This window comes from Salvelinus fontinalis, chromosome 29 (genome assembly GCF_029448725.1).
Source record: "Salvelinus fontinalis isolate EN_2023a chromosome 29, ASM2944872v1, whole genome shotgun sequence".
NCBI lineage: Eukaryota > Metazoa > Chordata > Actinopteri > Salmoniformes > Salmonidae > Salvelinus > Salvelinus fontinalis.
In genome coordinates, this window is record NC_074693.1 from 19576224 (window position 1) to 19597057 (window position 20834).

General features: G+C 45.1%; 1 protein-coding gene across 4 annotated transcripts in view; it reads left to right on the forward strand.

Annotated features, from left to right (window-relative positions):
• The first annotated feature begins 287 nt into the window (after nucleotides 1-287).
• sorbs2b (sorbin and SH3 domain containing 2b) overlaps nucleotides 288-20834 on the forward strand; it is a 105818-nt gene continuing 85271 nt past the window's right edge. The window contains exons 1-2 of one of the 4 annotated variants that reach the window (XM_055888524.1): nucleotides 288-805; nucleotides 6881-7038. The gene's annotated coding sequence lies outside the window, so the exon portion shown is untranslated. The remainder of the gene's footprint in view (nucleotides 806-6880; nucleotides 7039-20834) is intronic. The other 3 variants (XM_055888525.1, XM_055888523.1, XM_055888526.1) reach the window with 3 other exon arrangements.

The window sequence follows — 20834 nt, forward strand, 5'->3', positions numbered from 1 at the left end:
TACCCCTAGTCTATTTCAAGCACAGTGTCACCTTGTTCTAAAGCCCAATGAATAAAGAACGAAAAGGTATGGGTATATGGTGCACACAAAGTAAATCTGATTCCCTGATAGGCTAATGTGCATGAGAGAAATTGGATTAATTAGGCCTAATTCATAAAGTCGGTGATGCATGCATTAATTAGTAACACAAACACGTTGGTTTCTTGAGGGGGTGAAATGTTGAGAAAACATGCACCTTTAAATGCCCTGAAAGGAAGTGGATTTGCTCCATTCAGAAGGACCTCGTGTTCATGATAGGCCATGCATGCCTTCCTTACAAATTGAACTGTTGGTTGTTTCCATGACTACGAAAACCAGCGCTGCACCAATGACTGATCTTGTGTTGGGCGACACAGCCATTTTCGCTCTCGGGGGAATAGAATATTGTACTGCGGTATTAAAACAAGGATTATTTTCTTGAAATACACACAGGCATACAGGTTGGATAGCAATAATTGAGTTGGTGAGTTGCACAGTTTCCCGACCGTGCACTGTATTTACGGTTGGGGAAAACTGATTATCTTCTGTGAAGCATTTGTGGAGCTGCGTATTGTCTTGCGGAAGCTGGTTTGGGATGCTGTCGGAATAGATATCGAACTCATCCCATACCAGGCAACTGATCCAACAGCAGTGTTTGCGCTCTATGGACTGTCTGCCTGCCTGCCTGACTCCTCAAAAACAGGTGCATATAGTCTATAAATCATTTGTGGGAAAATATTTGCGCGTTGTATTTCAGGGTCAAAGGAACACACGGTGGCAATTATTGGTAAGTATATTTATTGTGGCAATGGGCACGATAAAGGTAGGATAAACGTTCTGTATCACGGGTATTTCACTAGGCTACTGACTAATCACGCGCTGGAAAGTTATCTAAAGATACATTATTTTGCACTGTTATATTGTACCACTATGCTCAAAGCTGACACAGTTGTAAAGAGTTAAAATTTTGTAACATTAAGGGAAGCGTTGTATAACTCCAGCATACCGTCATTCACGTGACGCATTGTCCCATTATTACATGGGATTAAAGAGGTTCATTATTTTCAGAGCAGTTGAAGCGATGTGACTTCAAATAATTCATTTTGACTGATCAAATATAACACTGGTAGTACTGTTGTGTTGTAAACAAAGGGATTGTACCCTATCAAAGGTCCATTTTAAAACGTGTTAATTTGTTATGTCCGCAAGTGTTCTTCTGCATCAAAATGATCGAACTGCCTAGACTGGGTCACGCATTAGATTAGACCTAGGTGATAAAGTGAAGTGACAGCTAGGCCTATGCAATAACAGTGAATTCAGTTCAAATGTTTAAAATGTAAACTATGACTAGAACATGCCAGACATGTCAAACATCCTTGCGTTATATTTCTAATATTCAACGATCAAGAATTAGTTATTCCAGGTAAGATTACATCAAGGACTGTCATATTGTGACATCATATCATACATATATTATGTTATATGTTATCATACAGCACACTAGACTAACCAACACATGTTCTATGTCAAGCCCTATGAGAATAGAGTACCAAGGTCATTGAATTAAACTACCATTATACTGTATACAGATGTATAGAAACAAATTAGACCAAAACTTGAATTATAGCACTCACAATGTGTGAAGCTACTTCAACTCCAAATGGTACTCTCTTCCCTTTGTAGTACACTACTTTCGACAAGGGCCCATAGGACTCTTGTCAAAAGTAGTGCACTATATAGGGAATATGGTGCCTGTCACTTTGGTATAAAGGGTCGGGAGACAGGCGCAGGAGTACGTAATAGTTTTTAAAATTTCTTTACCCAAATTACAGCGTGACATGTACAGGCACGGGGACGAAGACCAAACAAACACATATACAACACACAGGGTTGAAACCCAAACAAAAGAGTGAGGAGTACCTTGAATAAATAACACAAGCGCACAATGATTATCACACGGGACGAGACCCGCAATCATCTGCGCAATCCACGATGGCACGAAAGACAAAACAACATAGCACAGGTACTCACACGAAACAATGGACATTGTAACAATAATCGACAGGACACTGGTAAACCAAGGGCACACTAAGTCTTATACAATTACTAACCACTGGGAATAGGGGCCAGGTGTGGGTAATGTTCCAGAGGGATCCGTGACAGGGCCATTTGGGACTCATCCCTGTGAAGCATTAATGCATACCACAGATTCATACTTTCCATTCATAGGTTTGGCCATACATCGTCATATAACACAGGCACACACAGATCTGGATACACATCAGCCTTTGACAACTATCAGATATCCAACTCCTCATAGTGTTGTCATATTCCTACACATGAAAGTAAAAACGATTTTGTCAATTTTTTAAAATTATCATCAGGAAGTGACCATCACCTGTCAATGGTCAATAAGTCATATAAATGATTTGTCCCTTAGGGACAGTGTGAAATGAAACAGCTGCCACTTGATAATATATACAGTACTGTAGCTCTCCCCTGGTACTTGCTGTCAGCCAGTTAGTGTGTGTGCATAGATCATGGGGTGTAGATGGACAGGACATTAAGGGAAAGAGCAATGTCATACACCTGTGTGCTGATTGATGTATTTCTTCCTCCGCCATTTTGAATGCCATTAGGTTCTTTTACCTTGGCTCGAGTAGTTGAGTAGAGAAAGTTCACCTAAATTTCTTTGCTGTTTGAAGTCCAAACAAAGATAATAATTAAATAAATAAAAAAAGGGCAATGACATTTCACATTGAGAATGTTATTCATTCATGCTGAATTCCCAAGGGTATAAACTGACAAATGCCTATAATACTACAAAGAGCCATCCACTTGTATAGAGTCGCTGGTAGGCTAGTCTACTTCTTGGCTCTGTACCTGATTATCCCTAAAATATCAGTCTTAATGGTGTAGCTAACCTCGGCAGGAGAATATGAGTGATGTTGGTTTTATTGCACAGGTTTCTTTGGAACATGTTTGTGCTGACACCTTCAGTCATGGCACATTCTGTGACCTCTTGGGTGAAGGGGGAGTTCCTCTTCCAGGAGACGTCTTTCATGGCCCCCACCATGTCCAGGCTTGTTGGTGCCACTGCCTGCCAATCGTCCACAGAAGGGTGTCCCCCAAATGGCACCCTATTCTCTACACAGTGCAACCCTTTTGACCAGAGCTCTATGGGCCCTGGTCAAAAGTAGTGCACTACATAGGGAATAGGGTGCTATTTGGGACGCTCACAAGATCTGACCAGGCAGATTTCTATCCAGCATTGAGTTATTGTGGAGCACACTTACTTTGTGGACTGTGAGTGATACAGTATCCTTGCAATCATATTTCAAGTTGCAATACATTTAGATGTGACTTATAACTGTAGGTTATTATCTTCACTGCCATAGAGACTATTTGGTTTAAAGCCATCAGTTTTTACCTTTGGGAATTCAGCATGAATTAATAACATCTTCATTGTGAAACATTATTGCCCTATTTTGAAATGTAATTATCATCTGTCTTTCACTCCAAACAGCAAATAAATGCCACCCGAGCCACGGCCTGTTTACCCCGCTACCATCTAGAAGGTGGAGACAGTACAGGTGCATCAAAGTTGTGGCCAAGAGATTGATAAACAGCTTCTATCTCCAGGCCATCAGACTGTTAAATAGTCATCACTAGTCAGCCTCCACTCAGGACCCAGCCCTGAACCTTAGACACTGTTACTAGCAGGCTAGCACCAGGTACTCTACCCTGTACCTTAGAGACTGTGTCACGGCCGCCGTCAGAAGGAGACCAAAGTGCAGTGTTGTGAGCGTACATTTCTCTCTTTATTAAAAATGTCGCCAACAAAACAACAAACAAAAAACAACCGTGAAGCTTACAGGGCTATAGTGCCACTAAGAAAGATAACTACCCACACTGAAAGGAGGGCTACCTAAGTATGATTCCCAATCAGAGACAACGATAGACAGCTGTCCCTGATTGAGAACAATACCCGGCCAAAACATAGAAATAAAGAAACATAGAAAACAAAACATAGAATGCCCACCCCAAATCACACCCTGACCAAACCAAATAGAGACATAAAAAGGCTCTCTAAGGTCAGGGCGTGACAGACTGCTGCCTTATGTACATAGTCATGGAACACTGGTCACTTTAATAATGTTTACATACTGTTTTACCCACTTCATATACTGTATTCTAGTCAAGGTTCATATTATATAACTACTGCTGTACACTCCTTTTCTATTCAAATACTGTCCATACTATCTATTCACAACACTATATACAGTGCCTTCGGGAAAGTATTCAGACGCCTTAACTTTTTCCAGATTTTGTTAGGTCAGGACCTTATTCTAAAATGTATTAAATAGTTTTTTTCCCCTCATCAATCTATATACAATACCCCATAATGACAAAGCAAAAACAGATTTTTTTTGCTAATTTATAAAAAAATATATATAAAAATATCACGTTTATATAAGTATTCAGACCCTTTACTCAGTACTTTGTTGAAGCACCTTTGGCAGCAATTAAAGCCTCAAGTCTTCTTGGGTATGACGCTACAAGCTTGGCACACCTGTATTTGGAAAGTTTCTCCCATTCTTCTCTGCAGATCCTCTCAAGCTCTGTCAGGTTGGATGGGGAGCGTTGTTGCACATCTATTTTCAGGTCTCTCCAGAGATGTTAGATCGGATTCAAGTCCGGGCTCTGGCTGGGCCACTCAAGGACATTCAGAGACTTGTCTCGAAGCCACTCCTGTATTGTCTTGGCTGTGTGCTTAGGGTCATTGTCCTATTGGAAGGTGAACCTTCACCCCAGTCTGAGGTCCTGAGCGCTCTGGAGCAGGTTTTCATCAAGGATCTCTGTACTTTGCTCCATTCCCTCGATCCTGACTAGTCTCCCAGTCCCTGCTGCTGAAAAACATGATGCTGCCACCACCATGCTTCACCGTAGGGATGGTGCCAGGTTTTTTTCCAGACATGACTCTTGGCATTCATTCCAAAGAACTCAATCTTGGTTTCATCAGACCAGAAAATCTTGTTTCTCATGGTCTGAGAGTCTTTAGGTGCCGTTTGGCAAACTCCAAGCAAGCTGTCATGTGCCTTTTACTGAGTAGGGCCTTCCGTCTGGCCACTCTGCTATAAATGCCCGATTGGTGGAGTGCTGCAGAGATGGTTGTGCTTCTGGAAGGTTCTCCCATCTCCACAGAGGAACTCTGGAGCTCTGTCAGAGTGACTATCGGGTTCTTGGTCAACTCCCTGACCAAGGCCCTTCTCCCCCTATTGCTCAGTTTGGCCGGGCGGCCAGCTCTAGGAAGAGTCTTGGTGGTTCCAATCTTCTTCCATTTAAGAATGATGGAGGCCACTGTGTTCTTGGGGACCTTCAATGCTACAAATCTTTTGGTACCCTTCCCCAGATCTGTACCTCAACACAATCCTGTTTCGGAGCTCTATGAACAATTCCTTTGACCTCATGGCTTGGTTTTTGCTCTGACGTGCACTGTCAACTGTGGGACCTTATATAGACAGGTGTGTGCCTTTCCAAATCATGTCAAATCAATTGAATTTACCACAGGTGGTCTCCAATCAAGTTGTAGAAACATCTCAAGGATGATCAATGGAAACAGGATGCACCTGAGCTCAATTTCGAGTCTCATAACATAGGATCTGAATACTTATGTAACTAAGGTATTTCTTTTTAGAATTTTTTTTAATACCAAAATATTTTAAGAACCTGTTTTTGCTTTTTTGTTATGGGCTATTTTTATATTTTACCTTTATTTAACTAGGCAAGTCAGTTAAGAACAAATTCTTATTTTCAATGACGGCCTTGTTCAGGGGCAAAACGGCAGATTTTTACCTTGTCAGCTCGGGGATTTGATCTTGCAACCTTTCGGTTACTAGTCCAACGCTCTAACCACTAGTCTACCTTTGAGTAGGTTGCTGAGGAAATGTTTTTATTTAATTTTAGAATAAGGCTGTAACGTAACAAAATGTGGGAAAAGTCAAGGGGCCTGAATACATTCCGAAGGCACTGTACATATTTATATTTATATTCTGGATTTGGACATTGCTTGTTCTGATATTTCTTAATTTGTATCTTTGTTTATTGTTTTGTAATTGTCAGGTTTTACTGCACTGTTGGAGATAGAAATATAAGCATTTCGCTGCACCTGCAATAACATCTGCAAAATATGTTTAGCGACCAATAACATTTGATTTGGTGATTTGATACAGTGCTGGCCAACAGTCGCTTGAAAAGCTGTCAACCTGACATTTGTGTCACCTTTTTAAGGGTCTAACCTGTCTCCCTGTAGCCTGAACTGTAGTGGTCTCCCTGAGAACTGTGGTGGTCTCCCTGACGGATCGCCACTGTCATCAATCATGAACGTCACTGGTAAAAATAGATCTGATGTAATACGGTCAGCCTTGAAGAAATACTGCACATCACCCACATATAAGTTTCCCTTTCGACTTGACAAGAAATTGCATTCCGGCATTCCTTTTAATTGCTTCATTTCCTCACGTGTGTGTGCGCGTGCGCGTGTGTGTGAGTTCCCTCCGGAGGTTTAGCACCTGAATTTCAAGACCTTGAAATTGTACCTTGGCTACTATCTTTCACAGGTTCCAATGGTGTTGATTTACCAAAAATGACCCATAACCTGCCTAGCGCAAATGTTTGTATACTCACAAATGTGTTCCTGTGTATATTCTGTGGTATGCTGTGTGTCACTTTTCCCCAGAGAGAGCCCCAAGAGTATCTTTCCAGCCCCTAGACATACATGTCTGCATCTGAAAATAGCTCAAACCGCGGCAGCGCTGCTTGGACAGGCAGGGGTTGACTCTGTCACGTCTTTTGCCTCCAGAAACCAGGATCACACTTGTCGGACCTTAACCCTGCAAGTCAATGTGGTGAAATCTGCTCTACTGCCGCCCAGAAAACAGATATAGGGAGAGGAGCTACATAAAACATCGCGGATGTGTTTTCATTCTATCACGTAGTGTGTCTCGCTCTTCATGTCTGGTGAGATATTCCCTATCTTTCTTTGAATGATGTATTGGATACATGCTGCTGCCTCATGGAAGGTTAGCTTTCCTGACTGGTTGCTTGCGGCAGGTAGCCTGGCGGTTTGAGCAGTGGGCCTGTCACTGTAAGATCGCTAGTTCAAATCCCTGAGAAGATGAAAAATCTGTCAATGTGCTCTCAAGCAAGGCCCTTAAACCTAATTGATCTAGGATCGCCGTTGATAATGGCAGACCCTGGCTGTGACATTACTCTCTGAGGGTGTCTTGGGGAGTTGGGATGTGCAAAAAACACATTTCCAATTCACTCCTGTGTATTAATATACACTTGAACATGTGTGAAATAGGACAGCTATAAGCACCCACCTAATGATATATATGTTTTATCTCAGTGGATGGTTAATGATTTTCTGTGTTAAATGAGGAGGTGATAAATTGTGTATTGTACCATCAAGTCAAAAGTGGAAAAAAATTGTATGGAGTCTTCAATTCTCTTTCTTTGCGCAATTGGAGTTAGTAATAGTTTTTTAAATGTATGAATTTGAATAAGCTACTAGTAATTATACTCAGACTGTGAGAACACTGGTGTGGTGTTATGGAATACGTGATGTAGGCTACTCACTGTACATGGAATGTTTCATTATGGTACATGGCCTTGTACGGTCTTATATAAGTAAGAGCAGTCATGTTCAAGGTTTCCTTTGACCTCAAAATATGTCATTTCACATATGCCACTCTTCCGTAAATCATATTTGTGTGACTGCTGAAGCAGTGGCTGACAAAACATTGCTGCGTCCCAAATGAAACCAATGCCACCTCGGTTATGGATAATGTGACTCTTCACCTGGTAAGCAAAAGAGTCGCAAGGTCTGGGATGGTTTGACTGTCAGGGTTGAAGTTGAGAGACCTTCAGAGAACTACCATAGAAAGTGATGAGTGCTGAGCAGTGCTGATAGAGGCAGGAGAGGGGACATCATTCCATAATGGGGGGGGTCTTCTAATGGAAGGAGACCAGATAAGTGCAGTGTGAGTACAGTTCAACCACTGATGTAGTGTGATATATACTGAACAAAAATAGAAACGCAACAATTTCAACAATTTTACTGAGTTACAGTTCATATAAGGAAATCATTCAATTGAAATAAATGTATTAGGACCTAGTCTATGGATTCCACAAAAGGGATTTATTACAGACATAAATACAGTTTCATCAGCTGTTCAGGTGGCTGGTCTCGGATGAACCCACAGGTGAAGAAGCCGGATGTGGAGGTCCTAGGCTGGCGTGTGAGGCCGGTAGGACGTACTGCCAAATTCTCTAAAACGACGTTCGAGGCGGGTTATGGTAGAGAAATTAACATTTAATTATCTGGCAACAGCTCTGGTGGACATTGCTGCAGCCAGTATTCCAATTGCACGCTCCCTCAAAACTTGAGAGATCTGTGGCATTGTGTTGTGTGACAAACTGCACATTTTAGAGTGACCTTTTATTGTCCCCAGCACAAGGTGCACCTGTGTAAGGATCATGCTGTTTAATCACCTTTTTGATATGCCACACCTGTCAGGTGGATGGATTATTTTGGCAAAGGAGAAATGCTCACCAAGAGGGATGTAAACAAATTTGTGCACAACATTTGAGAGAAAATACACTTTTTGTCCTTATGGAACATTTCTTGGCTCTTTCATTTCCGCTCATGAAACTTGAAACACTTTACATTTTACATTATATTCCCACTTTACATTATATTTTTGTTCAGTATAGTATGAAATAGTATGGTCTGGGCTTTAGCCCTCTGATGGTATCATTTTGGGTTATAGCAGTGTAATTTGCCAGGTTTATATTTCCTCTCGATGTTCAGTAAGGTATTGTGGATTGGTCAGTGCTTAGTTTACAGTATGGAGTGCTGCGCAATTCTGTAAAAGATAATCACTATTGACTTTCACAATATAAATTTTCCATGAAGTTTTCCATCTATGGAAACTCTGCTCCACTGTTTGATGCTGGTACTTTAGCACACGATGTACACAACACAATAATAATAGGTGGAAAACAACAAATGGAGCTGCCGAGAGATGCAGGCTTGTGTCAGGTGGAATGGAGGACATATTACTCAAGTCCGTGAAACCACGAGAAGGAGCGCAAGGCCATGTGCCAAAGGTGATTGCGCAATACGTATAAGATTGTCAATCATCAGTGGGCAGGAAAGAGCTCCTTATATGAGCGTGGCAAAGCCTTTCAAAACCTATTTTAAAGCAGAATTCTGGTACCGATTATAAACAGCTAGTGTTTCACATTGTAGCCATAATTATAATAAAAGTTAAACAGGACTCAAGTCCTGTATATCAGGGCAATATCTGACACTTATGCTTAATGTATGTATTTATAACTGCATAAAAAAGCTGAAAATCCATAATCCATGCATAGATAGTTTTATTAAAGTAAATAGAGTATGGAAATAATATGGCAAAAATACATATAATAGCATTTAGCTTCCACCCTTCAGTGAATATTATCCAATAGTTCAAAGCCCTTGAATTTACCTTTGCGTAACAATGATTGCTATCCAGGAACAGGGACGAGTTCAATTCATTCCTGTGCCATTAAAAAAGTCAAGAAGGCAGTCCTACAGTAATTCATAAGGTGGTGGACCCATGTAGTCAGTGGCCTTAAAGATCAGTACCCTCCCTCCCAGGAGAAGGAGACAGACTCTCTGGCAGCTAGTCTCTCTCTCCAGACTCTCTGGCAGCTAGCCTCTCTCTCCAGACTCTCTGGCAGCTAGCCTCTCTCTCTCCAGACTCTCTGGCAGCTAGCCTCTCTCTCTCTCCAGACTCTCTGGCAGCTAGCCTCGCTCTCTCTCCAGACTCTCTGGCAGCTAGCCTCGCTCTCTCTCCAGACTCCTTGGCAGCTAGCCTCGCTCTCTCTCCAGACTCTCTGGCAGCTAGCCTCGCTCTCTCTCCAGACTCTCTGGCAGCTAGCCTCTCTCTCTCCAGACTCTCTGGCAGCTAGCCTCGCTCTCTCTCCAGACTCTCTGGCAGCTAGCCTCTCTCTCTCTCCAGACTCTCTGGCAGCTAGCCTCGCTCTCTCTCCAGACTCTCTGGCAGCTAGCCTCTCTCTCTCTCCAGACTCTCTGGCAGCTAGCCTCGCTCTCTCTCCAGACTCTCTGGCAGCTAGCCTCGCTCTCTCTCCAGACTCTCTGGCAGCTAGCCTCTCTCTCTCCAGACTCTCTGGCAGCTAGCCGTTCTTTCTCTCCAGACACTCTGGCAGCTAGCCGTTCTCTCTCCAGACTCTCTGGCAGCTAGCCTCTCTCTCTCTCCAGACTCTCTGGCAGCTAGCCTCTCTCTCTCCAGACTCTCTGGCAGCTAGTCGTTCTCTCTCCAGGCTGTGCTGGAGGGCTTGCATGACCGGGGTATTTTTAACTTTGTACCACCGTGAAGGAGTGACTTAGCTGTGACCGTACCGCTTTCTTTAAACACAGCTCATGTCTCATGTGTTTTTGGTTGTATTGTGAGGAAGTGTTTTGTATCTTCTGTTTGTGTTTTTTGAGCATTAGTGTTTTTGAATTGACTATTAAATGGGTCTTAGTGCATTATCATTTGTTTCATGTTTACTATTAAATTAGAACACATCTAGGCTCTAATCATTATATCTGTCAGAGATCTGATGAGCAGGCTGTTTGAAGCTCCCATTTTGAAACTGTTATCTGAGAGATGATCTTGTGTTAGACTTCTTAGAAGACTCATCTTTCTTAGCTTATTAGTTGATGATCAGCAGGGGATTTCTCCAAAGGTTAAACACCCAATTAACAGATGCTTCTCAGACCCCAGGGACTGGCCACTACTGGAAGGAATTTAGGTTGAGTACCAAATGTCCCCCTATTCCCTTTATAGTGCACTACTTTGGACCAGGGCCCATAGTGCTCTGGTCCAATGTAGTGCACTATATAGGGAATAGGGTGCCATTTGGGACGCATCATTAGCCGTGCTGACCTGCTGCAGAGCGGAGGCGGCTGTGAATCTCCTTCCTCGGGAGATATTTGTTTGATAACATTAAGGAGAAAATTCCAGCACCATGCCTGCTAAGGGGTGCTTGTGTATGCATTGCCTGGCTGCAACTTAACTCTGGTTGGCACTGTGCGGGGGGTAGGAACACAACCCACTACCCTCACTGAGACAGTCTGAGAGACACTGTAGCATTTTATTACTGCCTACTGCCTGTCTTCATCTGACTCCTCTTCATACAGTATGTGTTAGGATGTGTAGAATATAGAGCTATTGACATGGCTGTGTAGAATATAGAGCTATTGACATGGCTTTGAGTGAGAGTGTATGTAGAATATAGAGAGCTATTGACATGGCTGTGACATGGCTGTGAGTGAGGGTGTATGTAGAATATAGAGCTGTTGTCACGGCTGTGTAAAATATAGAGCTGTTGACATGGCTGTGTAGAATATAGAGCTATTGACATGGCTGTGAGTGAGAGTGTATGTAGAATATAGAGCTATTGACATGGCTGTGAGTGAGAGTGTATGTAGAATATAGAGCTATTGACATAGCTGTGTAGAATATAGAGCTATTGACATGGCTGTGTAAAATATAAAGCTATTGACATGGCTGTGTAGATTATAGAGCTATTGACATGGCTGTGAGTGAGAGTGTATGTAGAATATAGAGCTGTTGACATAGCTGGGTAGATTATAGAGCTATTGACATGGCTGTGAGTGAGAGTGTATGTAGAATATAGAGCTGTTGACATGGCTGTGTAGAATATAGAGCTATTGACATGGCTGTGTAGAATATAGAGCTATTGATATGGCTGTGTAGAATATAGAGCTATTGACATGGCTGTGTAGATTATAGAGCTATTGATATGGCTGTGTAGAATATAGAGCTATTGATATGGCTGTGTAGAATATAGAGCTATTGACATGGCTGTGAGTGAGAGTGTATGTAGAATATAGAGCTATTGACACGGCTGTGAGTGAGAGTGTATGTAGAATATAGAGCTATTGACACGGCTGTGTAGAATATAGAGCTATTGACATGGCTGTGAGTGAGAATGTATGTAGAATATAGAGCTATTGACATGGCTGTGTAGATTATAGAGCTATAGACATGGCTGTGAGTGAGAGTGTATGTAGAATATAGAGCTATTGACATGGCTGTGTAGATTATAGAGCTATTGATATGGCTGTGAGTGAGAATGTATGTCAATAATCTGTCAAGCTGGGAAACAGCCAATTGGAGCTAGTGCATTCTCCTTGAGGATCCATCTTGAACGAGCCTTTGACTTTTTAAGGAATGCATTCTGCCAGTGCCTGCCCAGAAAGAGCAGTGCAGGACTTTAACAGTTACCCCTCGTTGCTTGGAATGACAGGGTTCTGAAAATGCAAGATTTTCTCCTGTGCTGGGTCTGCATTATCCTTTTTGTACCTCTACCTACTGTAGATAGATAATGTGGCAAAGAATGATCCCATTTGAAATAGTTGTAACAGAGGTTGGTGTAAGATAGGCGTAAGCTCCATCCTCTCCCTCTCACAGGTACACACTTGGAGCGGTGCCTTCAAACTGTCCTCTTACTAGCTCACAATTCAGTACAGTCTTTTCTCTTTCCCAACAACACATGTTCTTATAATGACACGGAGTACCAAAACACAGCAATTAAGTGAATTATCTCTGGTTCTTAACATATAATCCCCAGAAATGCCCTGTGTACTGTCCTCCAGAATGAATCAAACGTAGCTGAACAACCTGGCCTGTCCTTCACTTAATGTGATTGTGGATCCAGATCCAGAAATCCATTTTTAGGTCGCTTAAGACTTGTTTGTGTTCACATTCTTTGTTCACAAATATATTCTACGTAAATAGCCTGAATCTAATTCAGTAGGGAAGCAGAGATTTTGGATGCCTTTTTTCCAAAGCTTTTTGTATTCTCTGTGCAGAGAGCAGTCTTTTCTCTCAGTCCTGCTGTGTGATTTTAGCTGGGAGAGAAGCTTGTAGAAGATCAAGATAGATTTTAGTTGGTTGAAAACCCAAGAGGCCTGTCATAGTCTGTCCGCACTTCTTCCAACTCTCCAACTGCACATGATTTAGACTAGACAGGTATTTTATCGAGCAACAAACAACATCATTGTTACGGAGATCCTCCTCCTCTTCATCTTCGGTAAAGGAGGAGTATTGAGGGAACCAAGGCGCAGCGAAGTTTGAACACATATTTATTAAACAAGACGAAAAAACGAACACGAACTACACTTGAAATGATACAAAATAACAAACGACGTAGACTGACCTAAACATGAGAACTTACATAGACACGAAGAACGCACGAAATGGAAACAGACTACATAAACCGAAACAGTCCCGTGTGGTACGAAATAACATACAGACACGGAAGACAATCACCCACAAACAAACAGTGAGAACACCCTACCTAAATATGACTCTTAATTAGAGGAGAACGCAAAACACCTGCCTCTAATTAAGAGCCATACCAGGCAACCAAAACCAACATAGAAACAGATAACATAGACTGCCCACCCAAAACTAACGCCCTGACCAATTACACATACAAAAACAACATAAAACTGGTCAGGACCGTTACATAACCCCCCCCTCAAGGTGCGAACTCCGGGCGCACCAGCACAAAGTCCAGGGGAGGGTCTGGGTGGGCAGTTGACCACGGTGGTGGCTCCGGCTCTGGACGCTGTCCCCACACCACCATAGTCACTCCCCGTTTTTGTCTTCCCCTCCCAATGCCCACCCTAAAACTCACATCCCCTAAATAAACAGCCAGCACCAGGAGAAGGGGCAGCACCGGGACAAAGGGCAGCACCGGGACAAGGGGCAGCACCGGGACAAGGGGTAGCACCGGGACAAGGGGCAGCACCGGGACAAGGGGCAGCACCGGGACAAGGGGCAGCACCGGGACAAGGGGCAGCACCGGGACAAGGGGCAGCACCGGGACAAGGGGCAGCACCGGGACAAGGGGCAGCACCGGGACAAGGGGTAGCACCGGGACAAGGGGCAGCACCGGGACAAGGGGCAGCACCGGGACAAGGGGCAGCACCGGGACAAGGGGCAGCACCGGGACAAGGGGCAGCACCGGGATAAGGGGCAGCACCGGAACAAGGGGCAGCACCGGAACAAGGGGCAGCACCGGGACAAGGGGCAGCACCGGGACAAGGGGCAGCACCGGGACAAGGGGCAGCACCGGGACAAGGGGCAGCACCGGGATAAGGGGCAGCACCGGGATAAGGGGCAGCACCGGGATAAGGGGCAGCACCGGGACAAGGGGCAGCACCGGGACAAGGGGCAGCACCGGGACAAGGGGCAGCACCGGGATAAGGGGCAACACCGGGACAAGGGGCAGGTCCCGGCTGATAAACTCTGGCAGATCCTGGCTGAGGGACTCTGGCAGGTCTATGCAGGCTGACGGCTCTCGACGCTCATGGCGGGCTGACGGCTCTCGACGCTCATGGCGGGCTGGCGGCTCTCGACGCTCATGGCGGGCTGACGGCTCTCGACGCTCATGGCGGGCTGACGGCTCTCGACGCTCATGGCGGGCTGACGGCTCTCGACGCTCATGGCGGGCTGACGGCTCTCGACGCTCATGGCGGGCTGACGGCTCTGGCTGCTCATGGCTCGCTGGCGGCTCTGTCAGATCCTGTCTGGTTGGCGGCTCTGGCAGATCCTGTCTGGTTGGCGGCTCTGGCAGATCCTGTCTGGTTGGCGGCTCTGGCAGATCCTGTCTGGTTGGCGGCTCTGGCAGATCCTGTCTGGTTGGCGGCTCTGGCAGATCCTGTCTGGCGGACGGCTCTAGCGGCTCCTGTCTGGCGGACGGCTCTAGCGGCTCCTGTCTGGCGGACGGCTCTGTAGGCTCATGGCAGACGGGCGGCTTTGCAGGCTCATGGCAGACGGGCGGCTTTGCAGGCTCATGGCAGACGGATGGCTCAGACGGCGCTGGGGAGACGGATGGCTCAGATGGCGCTGGGGAGACGGATGGCTCAGATGGCGCTGGGGAGACGGATGGCTCAGATGGCGCTGGGGAGACGGATGGCTCAGGCCGGATACGGCGCACTGTAGACCTGGTGCGTGGTGCCGGAACTGGAGGCACCGGGCTAAGGATAAGCACCTTCCTACTAGTGCGGGGAGCAGGGACAGGGCACACTGTACTCTCAAAGCCTACTCTATCCCTGATGCGAGGTACCGGCACTGGTGACACCGGGCTGAGGACAAGCACATCAGGATTAGTAGGGGGAGAAGATACAGTGTGTTCAGGGCTCTGGAGACGCACAGGAGGCTTAGTGCGTGGTGCCGGAACTGGAGGCACCGAACTGGATACACGCACTACAGAGAGAGTGCGTGGAGGAGGAACTGGGCTCAGGAGACGCACTGATAGCCTAGTGCGTAGTGTAGGCACTGTAGGTACTAGGCTGGGGCGGGGAGGTGGTGCCGGAAATACCGGACCGTGGAGGCGTACTGGCACTCTTGAGCATTGAGCCCGCCCAACCTTACCTGGTTGAATGCTCCCGGTCGCCCGACCAGTGCGGGGAGGTGGAATAACCCGCACCGGCCTATGTAGGCGAACCGGGGAAACCATGCGTAAGGCCGGTGCCATGTATGCCGGCCCGAGGAGACGCACTGGAGACCAGACGCTGGCTCAATACCCAATCTAGCCCTACCAGTGCGGGGAGGTGGAATAACCCGCACTGGGCTATGCACTCGTACAGGAGACACCGTGCGCTCTACTGCGTAACACGGCGCCTGCCCGTACTCCCGCTCTCCACGGTAAGCCTGGGAAGTGGGCGCAGGTCTCCTACCTGCCCTTGGCCCACTACCTCCTAGCCCCCCCCCAAGAAATTTTTGTGAGTTACTTACGGGCTTTTTTGGCTTCCGTGCCAGACGCGTTCCCTCATAGCTCCGGTTCCTCTCTCCGGTAGCCTCTGCTCTCCTCAGTGCCTCCAGCTGTTCCCATGGGAGGCGATCCCTACCAGCCAGGATCTCCTCCCATGTGTAGCAACCCTTTCCGTCCAATATATCGTCCCATGTCCATTGCTCCTTCTTTTCCTGTCCCTTTCTCCGTTGACTCCGCTGCTTGGCTCTGGTAGGGTGGGTGATTCTGTAACGGAGATCCTCCTCCTCTCCATCTTCGGAAAAGGAGGAGTATTGAGGGAACCAAGGCGCAGCGAAGTTTGAACACATATTTATTAAACAAGACGAAAAAACGAACACGAACTACACTTGAAATGATACAAAATAACAAACGACGTAGACTGACCTAAACATGAGAACTTACATAGACACGAAGAACGCACGAAATGGAAACAGACTACATAAACCGAAACAGTCCCGTGTGGTACGAAATAACATACAGACACGGAAGACAATCACCCACAAACAAACAGTGAGAACACCCTACCTAAATATGACTCTTAATTAGAGGAGAACGCAAAACACCTGCCTCTAATTAAGAGCCATACCAGGCAACCAAAACCAACATAGAAACAGATAACATAGACTGCCCACCCAAAACTAACGCCCTGACCAATTACACATACAAAAACAACATAAAACTGGTCAGGACCGTTACAATCATCAAACAAGGCAATCCGTTTACACTTTTACAACAACAGGTTCGTAATGTGTAATTCTTTGATAGCAGTTTTTGTGTATTGTGCATAATAGGCTACTTTTATATTATTATGGTTTTGTTATGTTGCTGACTGTGCTGCCTATTCCAATCACACCAAGTGACAGTATTTGATGTGATTTATAGCCATGTTAATATGTGCTCTGAACCAGCTAGATGCATCTGTAAAAGAGCCTGTTCCTCTAGGTCGGTCCCAAATGGCACCCTATTCCCAAAAGTGCACTTCTTTTGACCAGAGCCCTATCAAGGGAATAGGGAGCCATTTGGGACACATCCACAGTGTGGAGCAGCTTGGCTCTGACCTCTGAAGGACAGGTGAAGTGCAGGTTGTTATACTGCTGTATATACACGGAACAAAAATCGAAACGCAACATGCAACAATTTCTAAGATTTTACTGAGTTACAGTTCATATAAGGAAATCAGTCAATTGAAATAAATTAATTAGGCCCTAATTTATGGATTTCACATGACTGGGAATACAGATTTGCATCTTTTGGACACATATACGTGGATCAGAAAACTAGTCAGTTTCTTGTGTGACCACAATCTCATGCCGATCTCCTTCGCATAGAGTTGATCAGGCTGTTGATTGTGGCCAGTGGAATGTTGTCTCACTCCTCTTCAATGGCTGTGCGAAGTTGCTGGATATTGGCGGAAACTGGAACACGCTGTTGTTTATGTTGATCCAGAGCATCCCAAACATGCTCAATAGGTGACATGTCTGGTGAGTATGCAGGCCATGGAAGAACTGCGACATTTTCAGCTTCCAGGAATTATGTACAGATTACCAGACAATGGGCCTCAGGATCTCATCGCGGTATTTCTGTGCATTCAAATTGCCATCAATAAAATGCAATTGTGTTCTTTGTCCGTAGCTTATGCCTGCCCATACCATAACCCTACTGTCACCATGAAACACTCTGTTCACAACGTTGACATCAGCAAACCGCTCGCCCACACGACGCCATACTCACTGTCTGCCATCTGCCCAGTACTGTTGAAACCGGGATTCATCCGTGAAGAGTACACTTCTCCAGCGTGCCAGTGACTATCGAAGGTGAGCATTTGCCCACTGAAGTCGGATACGATGCCGAACGGCAGTCAGGTCAAGACCCTGGTGAGGATGACGAGCACGCAGATGAGCTTCCCTGAAATGGTTTCTGACAGTTTGTGCAGAAATTCTTCGGTTGTGCAAACCCACAGTTTCATCAGCTGTCCGTGTGGTTGGTCTCAGACGATCCCGCTGGTGAAGAAGTCTGATGTGGAGGTCCTGGGATGGTGTGGTTATAGGTGGTCAGCGGCTGTGAGGCCGGTGGGAGATTCTATAAAATTCTATAAAATGACGGTGGAGGTGGTTTATGGTAGAGAAAGGAAAATGTAATTCTCTGGCAACAGCTCTGGTGGACATTCCTGGAGTTAGCATGGCATCTGTGGTGTTGTGTGACCAAACAACACATTTTAGGGTGTCCTTTTATTGTCCGCAGCACAAGGTGCACCTGTGTAGTGCTCATGCTATTTAATCAGCTTCTTGAGATACCACACCTGTCAGGTGGATGGATTATCCTGGCAAAGGAAAAATGCTCACTAACAGGGATGTAAACAAAGGTGTTCGTTGGGGTTAAGGCCAGTCCAGTTCTTCCACACCAATCTCGACAAACCATTTCTGTATGTACCTCGCTTTATGCACAGGAGCATTGTCATGTTAAAACAGGAAAAGGCCTTCCCCAAATTGTTGCCACAAAGTTAGAAGCACAGAATTGTCTAGAATGTCATTGTATGCTGTAGCTTTAAGATTTTCTTCACTGGAACTAAAGGACCTAGCCCGAACCATTAAAAACGGCCCCAGACAATTATTCCTCCTTTACCAAACTTTACAGTTGGCACTATGCATTGGGGCAGGCAGCGTTCTCCTGGCATCCGCCAAACCCAGATTCGTCTGTCGGACTGCTAGATGGTGAAGCGTGATTCATCACTCCAGAGAACGCATTTTCACTGTTCCAGAGTCCAATGGCAGCGAGCTTTACACCACTCCAGCCGATGCTTGGCATTGCACATGGTGATATTAGTCATCTGTGCGGCTGCTTGGCCATGGAAAACCATTTCATGAAGCACCTGACGAACAGTTCTTGTACTAACATTGCTTCCAGAGACAGTTTGGAACTCGGTAGTGAGTGTTGCAACAGAAGACAGACAATTTTTACGCGCTTCAGCCCTCGGCGGTCCCGTTCTGTGAGCTTGTGTGGCCTACCACTTCGCGGCTGAGCTGTTGTTGCCCCTAGCCAATTCCACTTCACAATAACAGCACTTCCAGTTGACCGGCATAGCTCTAGCAAGGCAGAAGTTTGGCAAACTGACTTGTTGGAAAGGTGTTATCCTGTGACGGTGCCATGGTGAAAGTCAATGAGCTCTTCAATAAGGCCATTCTACTGCCAATGTGTGGTTATGGAGATTGCATGGCCGTGTGCTCGATTTTATACACCTGTGAGCAACAAGTGTGGCTGAAATAGCCAGATCCCGTCATTTGAAGGGGTGTTTACATACCTTTGTATATATAGTGTATGTTGACTATGATGTTACTTTAGATAATATGGTGAGCTAGCAGTTATGATATGAAGTTTTCGCTTGGAAAGTTTTTTTTTGCCTGGTCACAGATAGTCCACAGGCGAAGGGAAGGGGTGAGAGGAGGAGAACGTGTGGATGCGAGAAGGAATTCAACGAGCTGTTTGTATGTGGCTATGACAGTTAACTGTTTGTGTGTGATCAGGGGTGTATTCATTCCACCGATTCTGTTGAAAAACGTTTCTTAAACGGAAGCAAATGGAACAAAATGGAATTAGCATACCTGAATTTGTCCAATAGAAACTCTCGTTTGCAACTGTTGGACTAATCATTACACATAGGTCAGCTTGATGCAGGCAAGAGTGTTCAAGGCAGTATTGAATGTGTCACTGTCTGTCCATGTCTTTCACCTACGCTGAATTCATAGGCTAGGTTGTTGCAACCTCATGATGGGTATAGGGAACATTTTGGTATCATGTAGTAGCCTGAACCTATCGGTGTTTAAACTGGGTGAATGCAATATCAATGACAGCCATCCAATATGCTGTAATAGAATAAGGCCATGCGCACAAAAATTGTTTTCTTCCTCCCTCATCTGAAACATCACTGACCGCCACTGATTAGGATGGGGATATTACTAAAACAGCCATATACTCTAGTAAGTAGCTATCAATCTATGTACCATTTTATGGATGTCTGAAATTCTCCTCTCTATTAGGGCCAATGGTTAAATACATGGTTTATTGTCCTGAATGGCCACTCTGCAGTGAGGACATGTTATTTGTTCGTGACTGGTAACCAACTTCCTACAGACATATTATATACATTTTAAGCATTTTGCTGGAAAGCGCAGAAAAATCCCCTCCTGCAACTCCTCATTGTCATGCCTATGGAGATAGTAGTATGTTGACTGAATACCATGTTGGAACCATAGAAATAGAACCAATCTAGTCATTCTAATTCTAGTCATTCTAATCATACTAGTTCTGTGGTTGGAACATTGGGTCCCTGTCTCGTCTCCATAGCTCCTGGTCATTGAGGTGCCAGGCATAGGTTTCATGGGTTTGCCAGGCAAGAGTGTGACTTAACATCAAGTGTGAGACGATTCCTGTCTCTGTGGCTGGCCAAGCCCACCATGAGTTGCCCAAAAGAGGACTATAAATGGGCATCAAACAAGGAACAGTCGAGTCACCAAGATGGCCGCCGCCACCACCATCGCCACAAATGTAAAACACACATTATGTTATAGGCTAGGAGCTAAAATGATCATCATTCATCACCTTAGACTTAACTCATTTGAGAAAATGTTGGGTGGGAATCCAGTCCACATTTAAAAGATGAACCTTAAAGATATTTTCTATGCAAGTTGTACTAGTTGAGAAGTAAGAGGTGGAAGGGCTTGCATTTAAATATCTTATTATGCTGTATTGTGATACAGTTCAGTGCTTCTCTACTACTGTCTGGGAGATTCTTAGAGGCGCTGTACTAATTGAATATCAAAGGCAACTCTCTGTCTGCACAAAAGTATCTGATTAATCTAATCTACAGTGTGTCTCATCCGTGATACTCTGCACTGAGTCAGCCAGGTCAGGAT